The 18,532-nt window shown below is 43.0% G+C and overlaps 1 protein-coding gene across 1 annotated transcript in view; it reads right to left on the bottom strand.

Moving 5' to 3' along the window:
* Positions 1 to 11,908, bottom strand: part of LOC139023340 (glutamate receptor ionotropic, NMDA 2D-like) — a 33,864-nt gene extending 21,956 nt beyond the window's left edge. The window contains exon 1 of the mRNA XM_070436316.1: positions 11,711 to 11,908. The gene's annotated coding sequence lies outside the window, so the exon portion shown is untranslated. The remainder of the gene's footprint in view (positions 1 to 11,710) is intronic.
* Positions 11,909 to 18,532: the final 6,624 nt, after the last annotated feature.

Here is an 18,532-nt window from a genome sequence, read left to right as displayed (position 1 = left end):
TCTCTCTCTCTCTCTCTCTCTCTCTCTCTACAATCCTCCTCTCACTATCTCTCCTTCTCTCTCTCTCTCTCTCTCTCTCTCTCTCTCTCTCTCATTCCTACATCGCTCCTTTTGACGCTGCGTTATCATCTGAGAAAAAATAGGGGATTACAATGATGAAAAGTGCTCAATTTGGGGAAATGGCGGATGTAGACAAATTAAAAGAAACTGTAGCTGTCGTGAAGACGGAGAGCAAATAGGGGATTGAGCCAGTGAGCCAGATAGCCACAGCGGCTGTAAAGTGGGAAAACAATAAAGAATTGAGAGAGGATATAAAAAATATATATTAAAATATATATATTTATTGTTCACATACACCAGATAGGTGCAGTCAAATGTGTTGTTTTACATGTCAGCCATAGTAGAATGAGCGCCCTGGCGCTAATTAGGTTAAGTGCCTTGCTTAAGTATATCTAAGACGGTAGTATGGTAGTCAAAATAATATTTTACACTGCCCTCAAATACCATCTGCAAAGCCAGACCTCGGCTTGAATGCCTCTATCCAACCTGTTGATATTCAATTGGATACTACCTCGGTTAAGCTATGGGCAGAGCCTGCCATGAAACCTAATGGCCTCACCATTTTTCAAAGTGAGAAAGACTGGAATGGCGTGCGGGTTTAATCCAGTTCAGAGTGTATGAAACAAACACAGATCTTATGAAACCAGTACAGACCACACAGGTTCTGTACTCAGTTCGAAGGACATACGGCTGAATCCAGTACAAACCGCACTACTGACCATACGTACGGGTTCCGGATCAATCATTCCAGGCTAGCATTCCATCCGCTGGCCCTGAACCACTCAGCTTGTGTTGTCACTCCCCAGGACTCTCATACTCCCCAGGACTCTCATACTCCAGATTCATACTCCCAGGACTCTCATACTCCCAGGACTCTCATACTCCCCAAGGACTCTCATTACTCCCCAGCACTCTCATACTCCCCAGCGCTCTTCATACTCCCCAGGCTCTTCATACTCCCAAGGACTCTCATACTCCCAAGGACTCTCATACTCCCAAGGACTCTCATACTCCCCAGGACTCTCATACTCCCCAGGACTCTTCATACTCCCCAGGACTCTCAGATACTCCCAGGATCTCATACTCCCCAGGACTCTCATTACTCCCCAGGGACTCTCATACTCCCAGGACTCTCATACTCCCCAGGACTCTATACTCCCCAGGCTCTCATACTCCCCAGGACTCTCATACTCCCCAGGACTCTCATACTCCCCAGGACTCTCATACTCCCCAGGACTCTCATACTCCCCAGGACTCTCATACCGCAGTTTTATGGTCTTCCCTTGACATGTAGTGCACTGTTTGTTGCCTATGTTAAATGGGCCCTGCGGTATCATGGCCGTAGAGTGGTATAGTGTTTAGGGAAATGGCGTTGGGAGAAGATTGGTTAGTGGTTCAGAGTACAGGGCAGAGGTTACTGTAAAACACACAGCTGGGTGAATGGATCATGCGTATCCTGGCTGACGGAAACGGTGTCAGCTGTACAGTATGTACTGTACGGGAACTCTGTAGCCATGTTATCTATCCAGGCATTAGCATAGAGGCTATACATCGTTGAACTCCTCCCCATATCTATTGGTTGTCAACGACTTATTGTCCTACTGGGTAATACAACATGAACAGACGTCCTCATGCAGTATTTCCCCTCTAAAAGCCCCTGCATCTTGTGTGAGGGTCGTACGGCACGTTCAGCTCCAACATGAATCTTCTGTGATGATCATATAGCACGGTCAGCGCAAAACCCTATCTGGACAAGGGGATAACTGGTAGGCAGAAGTAACTGCACTGACCATGAGGGAGACAGAGGGGCAGTGCACACAGAGAGTGATTATGTCGAGTCTCTCTTTATGGCCGTCTAAGTGTTGGCAGACTCTCAGAGCAGCGCAAGCGTTATGAGGAACTGCCTGGCCCTGTCTTACTCCAAGCGGTATCCGCTGGCGCTTTGGCACACGGAGACACCATTAGCAGGAGTATGATGGTCCGTCACGTATGCTGAAAATATTTCCGTCCCATGACCCAAAAGTCAGGGCTCTCCCTAGTAAGCTTAGAGATGACTTGACTACCCCCGTCACACACACACAGACATTCACACACACATGCACGCACTCACACACACACACTCACTCTCATACACACGCAATCTGATACACACTCACACAGAGTAAGATTCAATTCAATTTTGTCAAAGCAAACTGCTTTTCATGGCACTCCGTGACTCCATGTCTGACAGAAAAGGAATTCCACGCAGTTAAAGAGGTCTTCCTCCCGCTACAACACCTACTGTAGGTACAGTTTGAAGCACTTGTAATATATACACTGAGTGTACAAAACATTATGAACACCTGCTCTTTCCATGACATAGACTGACCAGCTGAATCCAGGTGAAAGCTATGATCCCTTATTGATGTCACAGTGTAGATGAAGAGGAGGAGACATGTTAGTGAAGGATTTTTAAGCCTTGAGACTATTTAGATATGGATTGTGTATGTGTGCCATTCAGAGGGTGAATGGGCAAGACAAAGTATTGAAGTGCCTTTGAACGGGGTGTGGTAGTAGGTGCCAGGCACACCAGTTTGTGTCAAGAACGCTGCTGGGTTTTCCACGCTCAACAGTTTCCCCTGTGCAACAAGAATGGTCCCCCGCCCAAACAACATCCAGCAAACTTGACACAAACGTGGGAAGCATTGGCATCAACATGGCCAGCATCCCTGTGGAACGCTTTCGACACCTTGTAGAGTCCATGCCACAACGAATTGAGGCTGTTCTGAGGGCAAAAGGGGGGTGCAACTCAATATTAGGAAGGTGTTTTTAAAGTTTTGTACTTTGTGTTCATTGTCAGACAGACGGTTACTATTTTTACAGTGCATTCGGAAAGTATTCAGACCCCTTCCCCTTTTCCACATTTTGTTACGTTACAGCTTTATAATAAAATTATTAAAATATTTTTTCCCCCCTCATCAATCTACACATCCCCCATCATGACAAAGTGAAAACAGGTTTTTAGCAATTTTTACAAATGTATTCAGAATAAAAAACCTAAAAATATATTTTTTTTTTACATTTGCTACATTAAAAAATATATATGTTTTGCTTTGTCATTATGAGGTATTGTGTGTAGATTGATGAGAGAAAACCCCCCAGATTTAATCAAGGCTGTAACGTAACAAAATGGGGAAAAAGTCAAGGGGTCTGAATGCTTTCTGAATGCACCGTATCTTCTTCTATTTCTACATCTTCCATATAGGATAAATCCCCTTGAGGTGATCTGTCTTGTTTCCAAGGAAGTGCCAGGAGAACAACAGAACCGACACAGGACTCCTTGAGCTTTAACAAGAAAGATTCCCTCAGTCAGCACAGCAGTTAGCTATACGGAGCTACTTTAAGTAGGCTATTTAAGATAAATGGTATAAAGTATTTGCCTGGATGAAATACAATCATTACTTTATGCACTTGTTTTTCTCTTTCAATTTTACACCAAATAAGCACAAATAAGAAGCAATATTTTCCACTTCCTACTATACCTCCAATTCACCACTGATTGTGTGGCTGGAAATAAGGAACATCGCATTCCAATTTATTGGGGGATGTGATGCTTTACCTCATGCGTCGTCTTTGCATGAAAGTCATTTGGTGGCGAAAATTGTACCGGGATCAAACTTTGCCCCATAGCACTCTGCATACAAAGAAGCAATATCATTTATAGAAATAATTGCTACTCTAAAAATACATACCACAGTGCATTTGCTGACGGTCATTGGTGGCATTCTTCATTTCCCATATGCTGCGGCTATGGATGGTGGGAGGGGAAGGAACGAATGAATGCGGGTCTGCACTGACGAGGAAGCACAGAGGTGTTTAAGAGCGTCTGCTCTCTCTGCAAAGAAGTAATCAACAGGCTGGCCGGTGACCTCGCTAACAATGTTTTTAACAAACATGACCTTCATTAGATTGAAAGAGAAGCTGGTGAAGGGAGTTGCGGATAAAGGGGCAGAGGAATACATTTCGGCTCTATTTCTTTTCAGGAAATGACAGATTGGGAAGAAGGAAGCATGAAAAACAGGCAGTGAGAGAGAGAGAAAAAGGTGTAGGGGGGAGGTGGATTAGCTAATGTCATGGTCCTTTTGTAGTTCAGTTGGTAAATCATGGCACAGATAACACCAGGGTAGTAGGTTCGAGTCCCAGTACCATCCCTATGTAAGATGTTTGCGTGCATGACTGTAAGTTGCATTGGATAAACGCGTCTGCTAAATGACTTTTCTTCTTTTCTATGAAGGAGAGACATGAGGACGAAAAAATGAGCAGCGGACGGATCCCACTGGGCACAGACGTCAATTCAACATCTATTCCATGTTGGTTCGATGCAATTTCATTCAAATGGTGTGGAAACGACATTGATTCAACCAGTGTGTGCCCAGTGGGATATAGGATTCTGAGGGTGTCTGATGCTCCCTCGACCCACCCTAGGTATCTTGCTCATGTTTGTTCTGACGCCTTCGATCTCTCTCTCCTCTATCGACCATTCCATCTATCTCTCCCACTCCCTCTCTATCTATCCCTGGCCTGTCCCGCTCTCCCACTCCCTCTCTATCTATCCCTCTCCCTCTCTTGTATCTTATTCTCCCTATTTCTATCTCTTTCTCCCTCAGCCTCTCTTCCATTATCTCTCCCTGTCCCTCTTTCCCTAACCTCTTTCCTCCTCTCGCTCTCCTTCTCAAATCAAATCAAACTTGTATTGGTCGCATACACATATTTAGGAGATGTTATTGCGGGTGTAGCGAAATGCTTGTGTTTCTAGCTCCAACAGTGCAGTAATATCTAACAATTCACAACAATACACACAAATCTAAAATAAATATTAGGACGAGCAATGTCGGAGTCCGGAGTCCGGAGTGTAGGTAGGTAGGTAGGTAGGTAGGTAGGTAGGTAGATAGATAGATAGATAGATAGATAGATAGATAGATAGATAGATAGATAGATAGATAGATAATAGATACACACTGCCCACAAAATGAGGTGGAAACTGAGCTGCACTTCCTAACCTCCTGCCCAATGTTAGACCATATTAGAGAGACATATTTCCCTCAGATTACACAGATCCACAAAGAATTTGAAAACAAATCCAATTTTGATAAACTCCCATATCTACTGGGAGAAATTCCACAGTGTGCCATCACAGCAGCAAGATTTGTGACCTGTTGCCACAAGAAAAGGGCAACCAGTGAAGAACAAACACCATTGTAAATACAACTCATATTTATGTTTATTTTTAACTTGTGTGCTTTAACCATTTGTACATTGTTACAACACTGTATATATATAATATAACATTTGTAATGTCTTTATTGTTTTGAAACTTCTGTATGTGTAATGTTTACTGTTAATTTGTATTGTTTATTTCACTTTTGTATAATATCTACCTCACTTGCCTTGGCAATGTTAACACATGTTTCCCATGCCAATAAGCCCCTTGAATTGAATTGAATTGAATAGATAGGATAGATAGATAGATAGATAGATAGATAGATAGATAGATAGATAGATAGATAGATAGATAGATAGATAGATAGATAGATAGATAGATAGATAGGTTAGTGTCTAAACTCAGGCCAGGGTACTGGGTGTAGACTGGCTAGTGATGGCTATTTAACAGTCTGATAGCCTTGAGATATAAGCTGTTTTTCAGTCTCTCGGTCCCAGCTTTGATGCACCTGTACTGACCTCGCCTTCTGGATAATAGCTGGGTGAACAGGCCATGGCTCGGGTTGTTGATGTCCTTTTGGCCTTCCTGTGACATCGGGTGTGGTAGGTGTCCTGGAGAGCGGGTAGTTGCCCCTGGTGAAGCGTTGGTCAGACCAGCATTGAATAGACCTTAGCACAGGTGCTTCCTGTTTGAGTTTCTGCCTATAGGAAGGGAGGAGCAGAATGTAGCTGTGATTTGATTTGCCAAAGGGAGGGCGGGGGAGGGCCTTGTATCCATCCCGGAAGGAATAGTAACAATAAGCGAGAGTTTTTGAAGCGTGAGTACTACAGGCAATATGTAAATAGAACTTCGGTGGCGTTTTCCTCAGATTTGCTTTGTTCAAATCCCCAGCTACAATAAATGCGGCCTCAGGATATGTGGTTTCCAGTTTGTACAAAGCCCAGTGTAGTTCCTTGTTCCTTGAGGGCTGTTGTGGTATCGGCTTGAGGGGGAATATACACAGCTGTGACTATAACCAAAGAAAATTCTCTTGGGAGGTAATATGGTCTGCATTTGATTGTGAGGTATTATAGGTTGGGTGAACAAAAGGACTTGAGTTCCTGTACGTTATCACAATCACACCAAGAGCAGTTAATCATGAAACATACACCTCAGCCTTTCTTCTTTCTCGAGAGTTCTTTATTCCTGTCTGCGCGATGTACTGAGAACCCAACTGGCTCTATGGACGGGGACAGTATATACCGAGAGAGCCATGATTCCTTGAAACAGAGTATGTTACAGTCCCTGATGTCTCTCTGGAAGGAGATCCTTGCCCTGAGCTAGTCTACTTTATTGTCCAGGGACTGAACATTAGCGAGTAATAAACTCGGAAATGGTGGATGGTGTTCAATCTGGGATAAGTTAAATTGCCTTGGAGAGTACGAACAAAGGATCCAATTCTGGAAAGTCATTTTTCTGGTCAAAATGCTGGTGAGTTATCGCGGTTCTGATAGCAAAAAAGTTATTTCCCGGCTGTATGTAAGAAATAACACCAAATTTGTTTTACAAATACTCTTGCTCCAACTCCCTATCTATCTATCTCTCTCCCTCTTTTGTGTCTCCTTCTTTCCTCTCATCCCTCTATCTAACTCCCTCTCCCTCCCTTGTGTCTCCTTCTCCCGTCTCCTATTTCTTGCTCCCTCAGCCTCTCACATGCTTCTAAGGGTTTTATTTCTCCAGAGCCCCATTTGGCCAGTCCTAATGAGTTGGTATTTAGCTGGCTCACGATCCTCAACTTTGACCCCAGGGGAGCTGGCGGATTACAGGTCTCCGCCAGTGGGTGTCTCGGTTGTCACGCCACAGTAAAGAACTGGCAAAGGTGCCTATCTACATGCCCAATGCGGTGCCACTGTAGATGAACGACCTGTTGCATTCCCGGGCACAATGGAAACCCCCAAAATGAGCGGCCATATTGTTACACAAAGCTCTATGACCAGCTTTATTAAATCCATGTGTCTGACAGTAGGCCTATTTATTTCAGATATAAGTATGTCAAATTCCTTGGCTGTTGTTTTGTTGTTTGATGGTTTGGTGCTAAGGTGGAATAAAAGTTTTTCAAGGTAAACAGAGACAAAGAAATCTGTACACAAACACAGCTATTGCAGGGAAGGTACGCCTGGGATAAACGAAAGAATAGAGAAAATAAAAATAAATGTATACCAGAGGCAACACACACACACGTCAACTCTTCATTTCAGTCTCTATACATTGTCTTTCTCTTACGCCTCATTCATCTCTCTCTCTCTCTCTCTCTCTCTCTCTCTCTCTCTCTCTCTCTCTCTCTCTCTCTCTCTCTCTCTCTCTCTCTCTCTCTCTCTCTCTCTCTCTCTCTCTCTCTCTCTCTCTCTCGACATGTACTGCACATACTGTACAGGGTTTTGTAACAAAAACCTGCCTGTGTGAAAAAAGGCCCACAGACTTATTCATCAAACGGTATTCATCGGCTCTGTCAGATTCGCCCAACCAGCTACCAATCAAACAACTGAACAATAAACCTGCCTGTCAGTAGAACTGACTCAGAGAGAAATACAAAAACACAGCCGATCCGAGATGTGTAATCATTTGTGTTGGTCAGAGTCGTAGTGGAGCTGACTGAAGCTCAATTGCTCTCCTCAGAGGAAGCGAAATGAAGACAGACGTTTCCGGTTGTACTGGTACAAGAGGCTGTGGCCTAGCAGGTAGAAGCAGTAACTTCATCAAGCCAGAGTGTGCAAATGCAATGTCAATTTACATTTGATCGAAAGGGATTTACAATCGATGCCATTAGCCAAATGTTAGCTCTCTCTGCTAAGGGAGATGGAATTTATGACCCGATTAAAACGCAATGTTAACAGAAAGCAGACCAATCCGTTCTACGGTGTCCTCCAAGCATTATAGGTAGTATTATATATTTAGAAAGTATCAGCCCCACCATAGTCAAGTACAGAGACCCTCCATGTCCCTTCATACCAAACCGTTTGCCCAAGCCTAAAAAGAGAAAAATGAAATAAATAACGACCAAGGTTATATGGCCCCCTGAATGTATTAGATCAAGACGACAGCCGATGGACATTTTTCTAACCTGAAGACTTTTCGGAAAGAGCACTCAGTTCGCAGTAAAGGCAAATGATTAATTCATGGACATTCTGTAGTTCCTCATCGTGGGACATCGTCAGGTTTGGTGCTTTAGAAGTAAAGTAGAGATGGCAACACCTACACTATATCCATGATATACCACAGGCCTATCTGCAATGTATAGACACTGGCTGGCTGCACTGTAAATATGCAAACAGTGATACAAGAGGCACCATTAAACACCAGTTCAGTGAGTCACCGAGGCCAGAAGCTTGAGTTGGTTATCATTGCAGTCCTCATTTATTTATGACCTGCCAAACCACACACAGCCGATAAAAACAGAAAAGGAGCATTTCTTTGTTTTGAAAGTTAATTTGAACATTCGATATATCGTCTCCCAGATATGCTTGTGATAAACGAGAGGGCGCCTTCTTTGGTCATTGTGCTCTGATACTGGGAATGATAGCCCTTAGGCCTACCGTTAGCCGAGCATATTGTAAGCTATCTGAATAGGCCAGGGGTATTCAACTCTTACCCTAAGAGGTCTGGAGCCTGCTGGTTTTCTGTTATACCTTATAATTAATTGCACACACCTGGTGTCCCAGGTCTAGGCACTGCGTTCATCCACCTCTGGCCTGCTCGCCTCCCTACCTCTGAGGAAGTACAGTTCCCGCTCAGCCCAGTCAAAACTGTTCGCTGCTCTGGCACCCCAATGGTGGAACAAACTCCCTCACGACGCGAGGTCAGCGGAGTCAATCACCACCTTCCGGAGACACCTGAAACCCCACCTCTTTAAGGAATACCTAGGATAGGATAAAGTAATCCTTCTAACCCCCCCCCTTAAAAGATATAAGAGACAGATTGTAAAGTGGTTGTTCCACTGGATATCATAAGGTGAATGCACCAATTTGTAAGTCGCTCTGGATAAGAGCGTCTGCTAAATGACTTAAATGTAAATGTAATGTCTAAATCAGTCCCTGATTAGAGGAGAACCCACGAAGAAATGCGGAACTGGCTTCGAGGTCCAGAGTTGATTTTGAAGGGACTAGGCTATGCAGCAGTCCTAGCTAGACTAATCCAAACAAGGACGATAGAACACTTGGAATGAAGATGTGGTTCAGAAGTTTCAGAGTGGCCTTCAAACAGGGTCTGGGTGTGTCGAAGGTGAGGTTCTGATCACATGATTCTGTCACGTACATTCAGGCGGTCGTCTTTGGACGCAACCTCGCGGCAGGCCCCGACCTCCAGCTCACTACTTTAACGTTAAGTTGGATCGAAGGCTTAATCAATTTTTTTTTCAGTCAGGAAAGTTGAGCAAGTTTCATGGTGGCTCCCCTGGGTGTAGCCAAACCAACCAACACTTTGACCACCGTCACCATTGAGGAAAGCCGGGGCCACTTGGCTTGTCTCTAAAGAAGATGAAGCTAAAATGGCCTCCTTCCCCCCTCTTAGCAGAACAGGGGATTTCAGTCCAAGGCTGCTAACGCAACTGATAACGTCACGCAGCCAGCAACCATTCATTCATACACGAATGACTCAATGGAACACCTCAGACTGAGTGCAATTCTCAGGGATGAAGAATAACTTTTCAAAAGGAGCTCGATATGAGAGGATCAGCAGGCATCAAATGGAAGAAAACAGACAGAAACAGGAAGGAACTACCTGGACTTGTCCACAAAGAAAAATGTTTTCTGTTGCTTGAAAACGTTTTCCGTTGTGTGCCCGAATGAACACAACCCACCCTTGCCTGGAAGTTGGAAGCAAAGAGCTGAATCCTAAGGTGACGCTACAGGTGCAGCCCTCCTCCTCCACCTCCCCTGTCTCCTACTCAGTGGACCTGCACTTCTGAGTGTCACATTAGTCTGATGATTTAATGGGACAAGTCCCCACAAGTCCAGAGTTACTCAAGAGCTGAAGCAACGGTCTGAAAGAAGCTTCCCCTGAGCAACTCGGGCCTGTCATTGTCAGATTTGTTTCTCTCCATAAAGGAATCCCTCAGAGATTGCTTTGCCGAAGTCATTCGGAGGCCGTGATATCAGCCGATGACAACGTAACATGTGTTTCAACACCCTTCCAGGATTAACTGGATGAAATAGAGCAATTTGGATTAGGACGAGTTCCACAATCGGTTTCACTGAAAACGACCTAAATTAGACTGTATGGCCTGTTACACATTGTGTGTGTGAAACTGTACGACACGTGAAACTAGGTCCGTTATAGTCCAATTGCAAATCCCACCCTCTTTCATGCTCACAGGTCCAGTCCAGAACAACTAACAAAAGAAAACATGTATGGCACAGTGTCGTCAACAGACCAATAGGTTTTCAGGCAGACAGTCTCAAGATCCCATGCTGTCAAGCACTTGAGAACCCCAATCATGGAGGGTGTCCCTTCAAGGCTATATATTACATAATGATCAATGAAAAAACGTGTTTCAACTTGCTCTAGGATAGAAATAAAAGGCCTACAATATTGGTTTTCAAAAGAATCAGAATATATGCATGGACCGTTTAAGGATGCAAATATGATTTAAACACGCCACCAGCCTATAGGTAAGTTATTTACTCAATATACACCCAACAGTGCAAGTGGGATAGTTTGCCTAAGGAATTCTGATAAGATCAGAGCAAATTACCTTTTGCACATTTCAAAATTGCAATTCAAAGAGCTGTCTTCCAATAAATTCACACATAGTCGGGAGCACAGCTGACAGATGGGTACGTACAGAAAGCTCAAGGATTGATTCAACATCTGAAAGCTGCCTTGGGCAAATACCAAGAGATGTGTCATGGGAAAAAAAGGCTACAACGTGTTCTCCGTGGACAAGAAAACAATAAAAAGGACAAATGGACACATGCGCATAAACCGGTTTCAAACGAAGGCAATGTGTATACTAACGGCGAATGGTAATGTACCCAGATTAAAAACGCCGATTTGGTGGAGATAAGAAAGGTACACATTTCTTTCATCACTAATGTAAGTTATGTGTGGTGACTCAGAACGTGTGAGTGTGAACAAATGCCCGTGCCAGTGTATGTATGTACAGTAGGTTATGCCTGTGCAGTGTGTGCATGTACAGTAGGTTATGCCTGTGCAGTGTTCGTCTGGAAATAGTCAGAGCACTTGGAGTATGCAAGCGCATCAATGACAGAGGGGTCAAAGCCTCGCTCACCGGGCGGTTGTTGCCTATCCATCAAACTAGCTGCCAATATGAACACATTTAGCCTTGAGAAACACCACGCCACTATTCCGGTCCCCGTGCATAACATTCAGCACATTTTTGAAGGGCAAATCTTGGAACACTTCTTAAAGGAAACCTAAACATATCACCCTCACAGCGAGGAGTAAAATACTCACTGTTTTTCAGGAGCCCGAAACTCTCTTCTCCCCTCGTCTCTCCATCCACAATACATCCATTCCTCTCCTGGCCATATCCTGCGGGTTATCTCCCGTTGTGTAGCCTATATATTCAAATGTTGCACCTATACACAGTATCGAGCTTTTCTTTACTCAGCGAGCCTACATGTTGCTGACTACATCTCTCTCCCTCCCTCTTTCCCCTCTCACCAGTTATTTTGTTAAAATTCAGTATATACGCCTCGTCACCTAGCAACCTCCCTCTTCATCACTCCCGCGACACGTGTTGAATGCTAAACTTGTCGTTGTGGAATTTTTTTTTTTGTTACGATGGAGTGGATGGACACACACTCTCAGTGGTGTATCAGTATGCTATCAAGATATTTATTAGAACTCTCCCTCCCTGTCTCCCTCCCTCCCTCCCTTCCCTCTCTCTTTTCCCCTCCCCTTAAACCCATCTGTGAACCTATATTCCTCCTCCTTTCTCCCTCACCCACATCTCTTCTCTCTCTCCAAGCAAAAAAGAAGCCAGTTTATAGATACCTTTAAAGAAAAAAACAACACTAAAGAGTATTCAAGCCTCGCACTTTGCGGTTATGTGTGTCTTTGGGGAATACATGATCATTGCAATTGTTTATAATATTCAACTCTGGGCTGAACTTTTTCAACTGTAAGGGAATTTTGGGACTTAAAACTATTACACCCAGATAAATAACTTATTCATGCATATGTTAGAGATCCACCTATAAAGAATCATGTGTTATTTAATTACTGTAATCCTGTCTACATTGATCTGGTAATTATTTGATGTCATAATATTAGGCTTTTGCAATTGTTCTACTTCTGTAAATAGGTGCTATAATTAGCACTTATGGGGAATAACAGAGGAAAATCCTTTTTGATATTTTCGGCTGAGCACCAGCCATTTTGTCCTCTATGCTGGACATAAAATGTTTGACTGTAGCAGAGAAGAAGAGAAGACATGCGCCTCTGTACCATGCACACCCCTTTTATCTTGATGTAATCATTAAGGGAAATGGTGTGTGTGTGTGTGTGTGTGTGTGTGTGTGTGTGTGTGTGTGTGTGTGTGTGTGTGTGTGTGTGTGTGTGTGTGTGTGTGTGTGTGNGTGCGTGCGTGCGTGCGTGCGTGCGTGCGTGCGCGCGTGCGTGCGTGCGCGCGTGCCTTCTGTGTCTATGTCTCTGTTATGTTTCAAGTGAATCCACATTCACTGTGAAACCACTGGTATTTTTCTAGAGGCTTGTTTTTCCTGCGTAAATATAGAGCTGCCACGCCGCCGATCGGTTCTGTGAAATATTAAAAATAGTGCCTAATTAACAGGAAAAGTGGACACTCATCTTGGTTGGTTACCCTGTTGTTTTGTAATTGGAAGACAGGGCATTGACCTCTCGTCATGAGGTCTGGGAGGACGGAGAGAGAGTAATAGGAGGAATATTGTGGTGAGGGACAGGAAGCTGAAGCAGCCTTTTATGAATCTATTACAAATCGTGGAACAGCTGAAACAAGCTGCCAAAGGTCAAACAGTCCTAAAGTGGCTCTAAAACCACATGGCTATGTTACCCTACAAGCTCTATCATCTCTGTACAGTCACTGCTTCTGAGTGTGTTATTCAATACCTAAAGGAGATAAAAAGCGAACCAAATCCTCCTTAGCTAACCAATCTATTCATCTTAGAGAATAATTACAGACAAATTGTATTGGAAAGGCGCCATGAAGAAATCACTGTATTTCTGCACACGTTTGAAGGCTGTGCCTCGGTACTGGAATGGTACAATTAAAGCAGCATATTCATTCTTTGTTAATAATTGAGTTTAAAGCAACCGATATTCTCTGAGAAATATGACAGCACACTTTTAATTTAGTCTACGATAAAAATGTAATGTCAGAATTCTCCCTTTCTCTGTTCTGACTGGGAATACAACGGAGTTAATTGCCTTGAGTTTTTCTATTAAAAAAAAATACAAGCAATTGACACATTCATTTTTTTACTCACAGCAGAAAAGGACATTTGAGGCAAAAGGCATGAATGAAGTGGTAGCTTGACTGAATACAGTGAAGTGACAATACAATTTGCTATTTAACAAGGTTATAAATCAGAGTTTGTCAGATGCTTTCAGATCTCAATAGGTGTCTGATGTCAAGACGAGTCAGCAATCCCAAGTAAATAGAGATGATGAAGATAGAGATTGAGGCGCATATAGCTGAATATGGATATAAAGCTGGAACAGGTGGCACGGGGCGTTAACCCACTGTGGAGCTCTGAAAACAGCTGACAAACCTTGATTTTGGAGTGAACTGTCACTTTAAGTCTTGTGACACTCCTTGTTCCCAAAATATCCCAATTTAAGCAAAACAACAACAAAAAATCACCTGAAAAACAAATCTAATCTAATCAAAATGTATTTATAGTGCATTTTCACCAAACGTGTCTCTCTCACCAAGTTGCAGATCTGGATCTACAACTTGGCCAGGTGAAGGAAGCCTCGAAGCTAATTTGACAGGAGACATTGCCAGATCATTGGGAGGATGATTTGTAAACTCCCAGCCTTGGTGAGAGGGAACCTAATAGAGGCGCCCAGACAGAGACATCCACGGCATGTCAGTATCTCTGCAGACTTAACAATGGAGACGTGCAATACACTGAACACGTATAGCCTTGATTGGAGCATTCACTGATAACATGTATGTTACTAATGACACAATTTAAGCAAAAAAAGAGCAAGATCCCTCCTTCACTCACTCATTCCCTGGCTCATTAACTCGCTCACTGTTCCTATAACAAGCTTACATTCCGTCCACGGTGAGCTCTGTTGTAAGTGTGTATCTCTTCAGTATAATAAGATGTTATGTTGCATAACCTTAACCCTACCCACCCATTACTCGTTAATTGTTTTATTTCGTTTACTTCTAGCGTTTGGGGTTCCTGCCTGGTGTGTCAGGTGGGTGGGGGTTGGCCCTTTGGGATGATTCTATTGAATCCATTGGACCAGGCAAGCTCAAACAAGCACAGCTAAAGTATTTCAAAGAAAATGTACACTATTTGAACCCAGGTCTGCTATGTTGACAACTGTAGCGAGATTGCAAGAAGTCAGAGAGCAGTATGTCCAATGACATTCAATTTGTTACCTAGAGTTGAACACTTCTAAGTTTAGGGGGAATGGGGAAAATAACAAATCAATTGACAGTCTATCTATCAGCAGGCATTCCAGCCGATAACCACAGCCCAGCAGAGCTGTGAGAAATAGTCTCTCATTAAGAGCTCTATGCGGAGCTGTCCAAGCTAAAATGACTTTAAAGCTTTACTATTTTTTCTCTGTCCATGGTGCTGAAACATTTCTAATGTGGCATCACATTTTATGAGTCATTATTACTAAAGTGTGTTGCTACAAAGTGCAACGTTAATATACATATGAGGACTGGTCCAAGGTGCTGAAACTGTGTTTTAGCACTGGTTTAGCATTGGCTATGCACCGCTTGCTACGCACATTTACAATGCATCATTACTAAAGTGCAATGTAAACCAGTGAGTGTTTCATATAACACAACAGTCTTACAAGCTTGTTAAAATATACTGAATGTCTCATATTGGAATAACACATCAGCATTCACCTTGAGACGGTCACTATATATATATATATATTATTTATCAGCTTTAGTGCAACATTGGTTTTTGGCCAACAAAACGGATATTAACGATTAGCTTAACTTTGCAAAAGCTTTAGGAATCTCAGCCTGTCTGCCTTTTGCAGATCACTTTTATACATTCCCTCTCCGTGATTAGGTCACATTATTTTCATTCATCCGGAATTGCTTCTTACCACAACCAATCATTGAAATGCCATTTTTCAGACCTCCCAATCGCAGAATCTCAACATCTCCCTGATAAGGAAGCCTGCAATTTCTTCGGTTCCCGATCTGAAATAGAAATTTCACCAAAAGTCAAATCAGTGTCTTCATCCCTTGAATGTGTGTTGAAATAAAAATAATTCAATATGCATTTACCTTCTGTAGCCCTGTTTTTTTTCTTCAAGTGCAGGCAGACAGACGGACAGATGGACAGACAGGTAAAAATAGGTAGACAGGTCAAAAGAAAGTCAGCCAGTCAGAAAGACAAACAGGTTTAGAGATAGACAGATAGACACCCAGCAACTCTGTAAATACAGCCGATAACCTTTGACCCCCCCCACCCACTCAGTTGGCGAGGGGTCCTAATGTGGCGTGAAACTGTAATCCTCTCCAGTTTTATAGTCTCGTTGAGTCTAATCTTTGTGCCACAAACCCACGACAACCTCCTTTTTATTTGCATGGTTGACTCTATTGTTGGACATCGTTTTCTCCTGGCGGTTTTCTGCTCATTAATCATAATGAACATCGTGTTCGAATGGATCCAATAGAGGCTACCTCTGTGCACCTGTGAACCGGAGTACATCTCCATCTATTCCCCAGACCCATATAAGTGGCCGTAAATGTGGAGAAGACAAAGAAAAAAAAAAGTCTAATCAGACATCTGGTCAAAACTATCCCAGAGTTCTTTGTCATGAGTCAGAGGACTTTTACATTCGCCACCAGAGATATTGGACTGTGGCCCAAAATGACCTACAGTCAATGTACTGAACTATGTATGTGGTGTGTTTAGCCTATGGGTGCGTTAGTAGTTTGGGTTAGATTAGCTACTCCCGAACCTGGTCCTGAGATGCCCTGTACATTGCTGTTTTTTATTCACACTAGTCTGGAGGACTCACATAGGAGGACTGTGAGATCATTATCAAGATCCAATGTGAAAATCAGTATCACATCTTGAATGTACACTGAGTAGACAAAACATAACATAGACTGCCTAGGTGAATCCAAGTAAAAATATGATCCCTTATTGATGTCACTTGTTAAATGCACTTCAATCCGTGTAGATGAAGGGGATGAGACTGGTTGAAGAAGGATTTTTAAGCCTTGAGACATGGATTGTGTATGTGTGCCATTCAGAGGTTGAATGGGCAAGACAAAACATGTACAGTTAAATCGGATGTTTACATACACTGTAACGGCAGCCTTCCTCCTCTTCAAGAGAAGAGAAGGTGTAGCAGGGATCGGACCAACACGCAGCGTAGCCAGTGCTCAACATGTTTAATGATGACGAATAAACGTGAACACTTAACAAATAACAAAATAACAAAAATGTGGCAAACCGATACAGTCCTAGCTGGTGCAGAGAAAACACAAAGACAGGAAAACAACCACCCACAAACCCCAACACAAAACAAGCCACCTATATATGATTCCCAATCAGAGACAACACAAAACATCTGCCTCTGATTGAGAACCATATTAGGCCAAACATAGAACAAGACAAACAAGACCCACAACATAGAATGCCCACCCAGCTCACGTCCTGACCAACACTAAAACAAGCAAAACACATAAGAACTATGGTCAGAACGTGACATACACCTTAGCCAAATACATTTAAACTCAGTTTTTCACAATTCCTGACATTTAATCCTAGTAAAAATTCCCTGTCTTAGGTCAGTTAGGATCACCACTTTATTTTAAGAATGTGAAATGTCAGAATAATAGTAGAGAGAATGATTTATTTCAGCTCTTATTTCTTTCATCACATTCCCAGGGGGTCAGAAGTTTACGTTCACTCAAGTAGTATTTGGTAGCATTGCCTTTAAATTGTTTAACTTGGGTCAAACGTTTCGGGTAGCCTTCCACAAGCTTCCCACAATAAGTTGGGTGAATTTGTAGGCCTCCTTGCTTGATTGAGGTCAGGGCTTTGTGATGGCCACTCCAATACCTTGACTTTGTTGTCCATTTTGTCACAGCTTTGGAAGTATGCTTGGGGTCATTGTCCATTTGGAAGACCCATTTGCAGCAAAGCACCCCCATAAAATGATGCTGCCACCCCCATGCTTCACGGTTGGGATGGTGTTCTTCGGCTTGCAAGCGTCCCCCTTTTTCCTCCAAACATAACGATGGTCATTATGGCCAAACAGTTCTATTTTTGTTTCATCAGACCAGAGGACATTTCTCCAAAAAGTATGATCTTTGTCCCCATGTGCAGTTGCAAACCGTAGTCTGTTTTTTTATGGCAGTTTTGGAGCAGTGGCTTCTTCCTTGCTGAGCGGCCTTTCAGGTTATGTCGATATAGAACTCTTTTTACTGTGGATATAGATACTATTGTACCTGTTTCCTCCAGCATCTTCACAAGGTCCTTTGCTGTTGTTCTGGGATTGTTTTGAACTGTTCGCACCAAAGTACGTTCATCTCTAGGAGACAGAACGCGTTTCCTTCCTGAGCGGAATGACGGCTGCGTGATCCCATGGTGTTTATACTTGCGTGCTATTGTTTGTACAGATGAACCTTCAGGTGTTTGGAAATTGCTCCCAAGGATGAACCAGACTTGTGGAGGTCTACAATTTTGGGGGGGGATTTTCCATTGATGTCAAGCAAAGAGGCACTGAATTTGAAGGTAGGTCTTGAAATACATCCACAGGTACACCTCCAGTTGACTCAAATGATGTCAATGAGCCTATAAGAAGCTTCTAAAGCAATAACACAATTTTCTGGAATTTTCCAAGCTGTTTAAAAGGCACAGTCAACTTAGTGTATGTAAACTTCTGACCCACCGGGTCAGATACAGTGAGTTATAAGTGAAAGAATCTGTCTGTAAACAATTGCTGGAAAAATTACTTGTGTCATGCACAAAGTAGATGTCCTAACCGACTTGCCAAAACTATAGTTTGTTAACAAGAAATGTGTGGAGTGGTTGAAAAACTTGTTTTATATACTCCAACCTAAGTGTA

This window comes from Salvelinus sp. IW2-2015, linkage group LG31 (genome assembly GCF_002910315.2).
Source record: "Salvelinus sp. IW2-2015 linkage group LG31, ASM291031v2, whole genome shotgun sequence".
Classification (NCBI taxonomy): domain Eukaryota; kingdom Metazoa; phylum Chordata; class Actinopteri; order Salmoniformes; family Salmonidae; genus Salvelinus; species Salvelinus sp. IW2-2015.
This window is presented reverse-complemented; position numbering and strand designations above follow the sequence as displayed.